Source organism: Dipodomys spectabilis, unplaced genomic scaffold (genome assembly GCF_019054845.1).
Source record: "Dipodomys spectabilis isolate Male_0828 unplaced genomic scaffold, ASM1905484v1 ptg000018l, whole genome shotgun sequence".
Classification (NCBI taxonomy): Eukaryota; Metazoa; Chordata; class Mammalia; order Rodentia; family Heteromyidae; genus Dipodomys; species Dipodomys spectabilis.
The window spans coordinates 8,859,371-8,866,191 of NW_024870695.1; positions in this window are offsets into that span (position 1 = coordinate 8,859,371).

The following is a 6,821-nucleotide window of genomic DNA, read 5'->3' on the forward strand; positions in this document are numbered from 1 at the left end:
CCCTGGCTCACACCTGTAATCCTAGCTACTCAGGAGGCTGAGATCTGAGGATCGTGGTTCAAAGCCAGCCGGATTGGGAAAGTCCGTGAGACCCTTATCTCCAATAAACCACCAGAAAACCGAAAGTGGCGCTGTAGCTCAAGTGGTAGAGTGCTAGCCTTGAGCTGAAGAGCTGAGGGACAGTGCCCAGGCCCAGAGTTCAAGATAAACAAATATAAACAAAACAAAAAAAAATACAAATACCTCAGTCCTAGACTTTCAAGAAAATTTGGGAGGCTGGGGAGGAGAGAAGGGGGCGTCTTTGTGTAGCGTGTTTAAGCCCCTACTTTAGGCCCAGATGGGGGAGATGACCCAGGCCTCTAAGTCCAGATAATAAACTAAAAGCTGACTTACTATTCCTCCTGAATTCTGTCAATAAGTAAATAAGTGGTCCAGCTTTGGCTCCATAATACAGCAGCATTTAGCATGAATGAGGCTCAGCATTCAATCCCTAGCACCACAAAAGAGAAGAAAATAAAGGGTTAAACCTACAAGCCTGCCAGTGCTCAGCCTCCTGGGCTCCACCCAGACCTGCTGTAAAAGATACCAGACAGCCTTTGAAATGCTGGAGGCTGGGGAGGGAAGGGGAGGGGAGAGACTAGTTTATTCAAACTGCCTCAAATATTGGGGCCAGCCAAGGTACTTCCCTGTCCTTGCTTTATCCCCCCCCCCATTCTCTCTAATTGTCCTCTGAAATATGGGGGGCGGGAATCTTTCTGCACACTGGACTCCTAAGATCAGAAATGGACTGCAGGCAGGAATGAAAACATATCCTGTCTGGGGTGCAGGTATTACTGGGAGGAGGAGGGGGATCCTTAATGTATATTATATGTGAAAAAATGCAGCAATGAAACCTATTGAGATTAGTTTGGGAAGGGGTGTGGGTGATGAAACTCTCCCCTTGTTCAACTGATTGATGCTAATAAAAAAATATGGCAAAAATAAAAGAAACAAACAAATGGATATCATTTTGGACAGCTCTAGGAAATTTCAGAACATACTGACTTGGAAATCCATCTTGGAAACAGGGGGCTGGTCTTGGAGTCCCAGGAGACTTGGGTTAAAGATTGGGGTGTAGGTTTAAGATGAAGGAATGGGGGAAAGTCACAGAGGGGGGTCAAACCGCTGATAGCCAGGTGGTTTAGCTGCCCAGTACATTTTCTGATAAGGAAGTTAGTTAGTGACCCCAAATGGCAGTGACTGGAATTGCAAGATCCCACCTGATGAAAAGGCTTCCCTTAAGACCCTTATTGCCTTCAACCTTCTTCCCTACTCTCAAGCCGTGTCTTCCTAATTGAACTCAGAAAAAGAGCACCTCTTCCCACCATAAAGGCTACCCTCAACTCTCACCTGCCCACCTCTGATCAGGGAATTATTTAGCTACTTTTCCATTGGTGGGAAAGGGGAAAGAGCTTGAGTGGATCTAATCAATCAGACAACTCTTACCCCATAACAGTTCTCAGAAATGTCCTCTCCCACTCAGGATTTTCAGGACAAGGTAAGATTTCATAATGAGATGGAACCTCCTCATTATTCTTATAGGCTGCCTCCCCCACTAGTTTGTCCACAAATATCTCTCTAATGAGGGTTTCTCAGAATTCTAGCCAATCCTATCCGTTTGGATCTGAAAATTGATCCAATGTTTTAATCTCAAGAGCCCTTTGAGGTTAATACTTCATTCTTCCTTCCTTCCCTCCCTCCCTGCTTCCTAACTTCCTTCCTTCCTTCCTTCCTTCCTTCCTTCTTTCCTTCCTTCCTTCCTATACATATGTATGCATGTTCATATGTGTGTGTATACAGTATGGGAGCTTGATTTTGGGGCCTCTCGCCTTTTCACTCAGCCTTTTTGCTCATGGTTGATACTCTACAATTGAGCCAGCCTCCATTTCCAGCTTTTTACTGGTTAAATTGGGGATACGAGTCTTATGAATTTGCCTGCCTGGGCTGACTTTGAATCACAGTCCTCAAATTTCAGCCTTCCGGGGCTGGGAAGTGGCTCAGTGGTAGAGCGCTTGCCTTGCATGCCTGAGGCCCTGGGTTGGATTCCTCAGCACCTCATAAGCAGAAAGAAAAAAGCCGGAAATGGCGCTATGGCTCAAGTGGTAGAGCGCTAGCCTTGCGCTGAAGAGCTCAGGGACAGCGCCCAGGCCCAGAGTTCAGGACCCACAACTGGACCCAAAACAACAGCAACAAAAAGAAGTTTAAAGCCCTTAGTGCCAAGTAGATAGGTAGGAAGGTAGGTAGGTAAGTAGATAGGTAGGTAGATAAATAGATAGACAGATGATAGAAATACCATGTAGGTATATAGATACATAAATGTTATCTGAACTATTATGTATAGTAGAAATCACATACACAAATTCAAACTTTTTTTTGGGGGGGGGGGGTCCAGTCGTGGGGCCTGAACTCTGGGTCTGGGCGCTGTCCCTCAGCTCTTCAGCTCAAGGCTAGCACTCTACCACTTGAGCCACAGCGCCACTTTCGGCTTTTTTCTTTTTGCTTATGTGGTGCTGAGGAATCAAACCCAGGGCCTCATGCATGCAAGGCAAGCGCTCTACCACTGAGCCACTTTCCCAGCCCAAAAATTCAAACATTTTAAACTATAACATAGATTCCAACCGGAATATTATTAAACTATAATATAGATTCACTTCTGTAATTCTAGCTACTCAGGAGGCTGAGATTTGAGGATCATGGTTCAAAGTCAGCCCAGGCAGGAAAGACTGTGAAATTCTTATCGCCAATAAACTATCAGAAAACTGGACGTGGCACTATAGCTCAAGTAGTAGAGCCCTAGCCTTGAGCTGAAGAGCACAGAGACAGCACCCAGGCCCAGAGGTCAAGCCCCACAACCAACCAAAAAGAAAAAGATAGATAGATAGATAGATAGATAGATAGATAGATAGATAGATAGATAGATAGATAGATAGATAGATAGAGTCCACTATTTTCTCCTCAGAACACAAAGACTTCTTGGGTACCCATAGGTGCACCCCACTTTGAGAGCCACCATTCTAAAGACATTGTGTCTGCCTCCCCAATCTCACCTTAGTCAGTACACCATCCACACAAACAGCTTTGACTCCCCTTCAGGACCAAAAGGAGGCCTTCGAAGGACTGGCCCTGGCTGGCTGGCTGGCCCCTGGCTCCCTCCCCAAATGCAAGACAGAGCCTGAAACCCGTTCCACCCTGCCCCATCCCCTACCCCTCAGGCCACACCTAACCTGCCTGCAATCACTTCAGGTTGCCTGTCCAGAGGCAGACTTGAGGCAGCCTCCTTGCTCCTTGCCCCTCCCCTCCCTAGGCCAGCACCACCCCACCCCCTCAGTTTCTTCCTCCCTCCTGGTTTTTACTCTGCTGATCACCCCATCAGGGTGACAGACAATCTGTGTTGAAATTTGGCAGTCAATCCTGTGCTGAACCTTGGCCTACCTACTTATTGTGTGTGTTCTCCAACGTGACTGAGCCTTGATTTCCTTATCTGCACAAGGGGGCTAATGGCCTCTGCCTTGCAGAAGGAGAGCTGTAGAATGGTGACCACAAGACCAGCCACATAGAAAGTGATCCATAGACGTAGTTTCTTTCTGGTAGTAAGTCTGGGCAGGCTCTAGCTAGGTACTAGCTGAACAGTGGGCAGTTTTTGTCCTTGTCTCTGATCCTCTGATGGGCCCTGCCTGACCGCCAGCAGGGTGCACTCCAGGACTTGCAGAGCCCTAAGTGTCTGGTAAGGCTAGCATGTCCTCATCCTGCTGTTCCCCCCACCACACACACACACACCCGTGGCCCTTGCTCAGCGCCATACATGATACGTGCTTCTCCCTCTCCCAATGTCTCCTTCCAATGAGGTCTCAATGGCTTTGATGTAGGCACTATGTAATAAGCCAGGAGCTGGAAGCCTCCTGCTAAAGTGGAGAAAGCTTGCCAAAAAAAAAAAAGGAAGACCCCACTGGGTGCCAGTGGCTCACACCTGTAATCCTAGCTACTTCAAAAGCTGAGATCTGAGGCTTCAGGTTGGAAGATAGCCCTGGTACAAAAGTCTATGACTCTCTGATGTCCTATTCATCAGCAAAAAGCCAAAAGTGGAGCTGTGGCTCAAGTAGTAGGGTGCCAGCTTGGAGGAAGAAAGTCAAGCAAGAACAAAAGTCCTTGAGTTCAAGCCCAAGTATTGATACAAATAAATAATCATAATAAATTAAAAATAAAAACACTTTGTAAAAATAGAAACCATTTGTAAGGTTGCTGATGCTGAGCTGTTATCCATCACTGCTTAACCTAATCTTGAATCTATCTAGACCCCATTAAGATACTTTTACTAATTCATCCTAAATCCTTCACTGGCACCACACCCTGGACTCAAAGCCAGCTTGGCAGCTCTTGACAGCAGCAGATAGGGACTCCCAAGGGAGAGCCTCCTGGCTTTCAGAGCCCATCTTTGTTAGGAAACTTGCTATGGGGCTGGGAAGGTGGCTCAGTGGTAGAGTGCTTGCCTCGCATGCATGAGGCCCTGGGTTCGATTCCTCAGCACCACATAAGCAGAAAAAGCTGGAAGTGGTGCGGTAGTTGAAGTGGTAGAGCACTAGCCTTGAGCTGAAGCCCAGGCCCAGAGTTCAAGCCCCATGACTGACAAAAAGAAAAAAGAAAAAGAAAATTTGCGGTGTGACTTGCTTTTCTCATCTGTAAGGTGGGAAGCAAACCTTTCCAACAGGAGATTCCATGAGGTGGTCCCTTGGTTTGTACATCTTAAAATATTTTTAATGCCAGTCCTAGGGCTTGAACTCAGGGCCTGGGTACTACCCTTCAGATTTTTTTTTGGGGGGGGGGATCCGGTCGTGGGGCCTGAACTCTGGGCCTGGGCACTGTCCCTGAGCTCTTCACCTCAAGGCTAGGGCTCTACCACTTGAGCCACAGTGCCACTTACGGCTTTTTTCTTTTTGCTTATGTGGTGCTGAGGAATCGAACCCAGGGCCTCATGCATGCAAGGCAAGCACTCTACCACTGAGCCATCTTCCCAGCCCTAGATTTTTTTGCTTAAGACTAAGACTCCACCATTTAAGCTATACTTCTACCTCTGGCTTTTTGGTAGTTAATTGGAGATAAAAATCTCAAGTATTTCTGTCTGGGCTGACTTCAAACTATTATCCTCAGCTGTTAGAATTATCTTAATCTCAAAATTCTAAAGCATGAACGGGGCACTGGTGGCTCACGCCTGTAATCCTAGCTACTCAGGAGGCTGAGATCTGAAGATCAGGGTTCAAAGCCAGCCTGGGCAGGAAAGTTCATGAGACTCTTATCTCCAATAAACCACTAGAAAACCGGAAGTGGTGCTGTGGCTCAAGCAGTAGAATGCTTGCCTTGAATTGAAGAGCACAGGGACAGCACCTTGGCCCATGTCGGTCAAGCTCCCGACCGACAAAAAAAAAATCATAAAGCATGAACACCATCACTCAGCCTGTGAATTACTTTGAGGACAGTAACTGCCTTATTGAGTACTTTACTGTCACTACAGTACCCAGAGAGGGACCTGTCATCAAGTAGGTGCCCAATTAACTCCAGGTGCAGCATCTTGGAGGACAGAGACCTACAACAGTGACTGGTTGGTTGGCTTGGATGAATCAACCCCTAAAGAAATCCTATGTAGGGGCTAGGAAGGTGGTTCAGTGGTAGAGTGCTTGCCTTGCATGCCTGAGGCTCTGGGTTTGATTCCTCAGCACCACATAAGCAAAAAGAAAAAAAGCCAGAAGTGGCGCTGTGGCTCAGGTGGTAGAGTACTAACCTTGAGCTGAAGAGCTGAGGGACAGTGCCCAGGCCCAGAGTTCAGGCCCCATGACCGGACCCAAAAAAAAAAAAGAAAAAAGAAATCCTATGTACAGGCAAGGCTGGGGGGAAGAGGGCACAAGGATGTAAAAGTTAGGACTATTGAGGAGGCTACTGGAGGGTTCAAGGTGAAGGATCAGACAGTAGGATGAGGAGGAGGCATGGCCAAACAGAGCAATGCGGAACAGGTGAACGGTAACTTGTGACTTCTCATGGAAGGGTACCCTAGCAGTGAGAGGGAAAAGATGGCCATGATGCCTAGTAATTTGGGGAAATTGCAAAAACCATAATGTCAAGAAGGGGGAAAAAATACTTTGAATGCATGTGAAGTTCTAGAACAGACCGAACTGACCCATAGGGATGAACTGAAGTTCCCAGAGCCACACTGACCGGGGGCATGAAGCAACCCGCTGGAGCGATGGAAACATTCTAACTCTTCAATGCCTGAGTGGCTACCTATTTGTCCAACAGCATCCAATTGTATACTTAACGATGGGTGAATTTCACTGTAAGTTACTCTTCCATGAAGTTGATTTTTAGAAGTGAGCTAATGGCCTGGTACCATGATCCTCCAAATCTCAGTATCCTGAGTAAGTAGGATTATAGCTTTAAGTTATCAGCTAGTGTTTTGTAGCTTGCATTTGTTGCCTAATTTTTCAAGTAACAGCTACTACTTGATTACATCTGCCATTTATAACAATTTATGTAACTTTGTTTCAAAAAAATTAATCAAGATGACAAAGAAAAAATTAGTAAGTAAAAAGTAAGCTAAGAGCTAGGTGCTGGTAATTCATGCCATAATCCTAACTATTCAGGAAATTAAGACTTGAAGGATGGAGTTTTGAAGCGAGTCAGGGCAGAAAAGCTGTGGGATTCCATCTCAAAAATAAGCACCGACCAAAAAATAATAATAAAAATAAAAATAAATAACCAGCAGGTGCTGGGAAGGTGGCTCAGTGGTAGAGTGC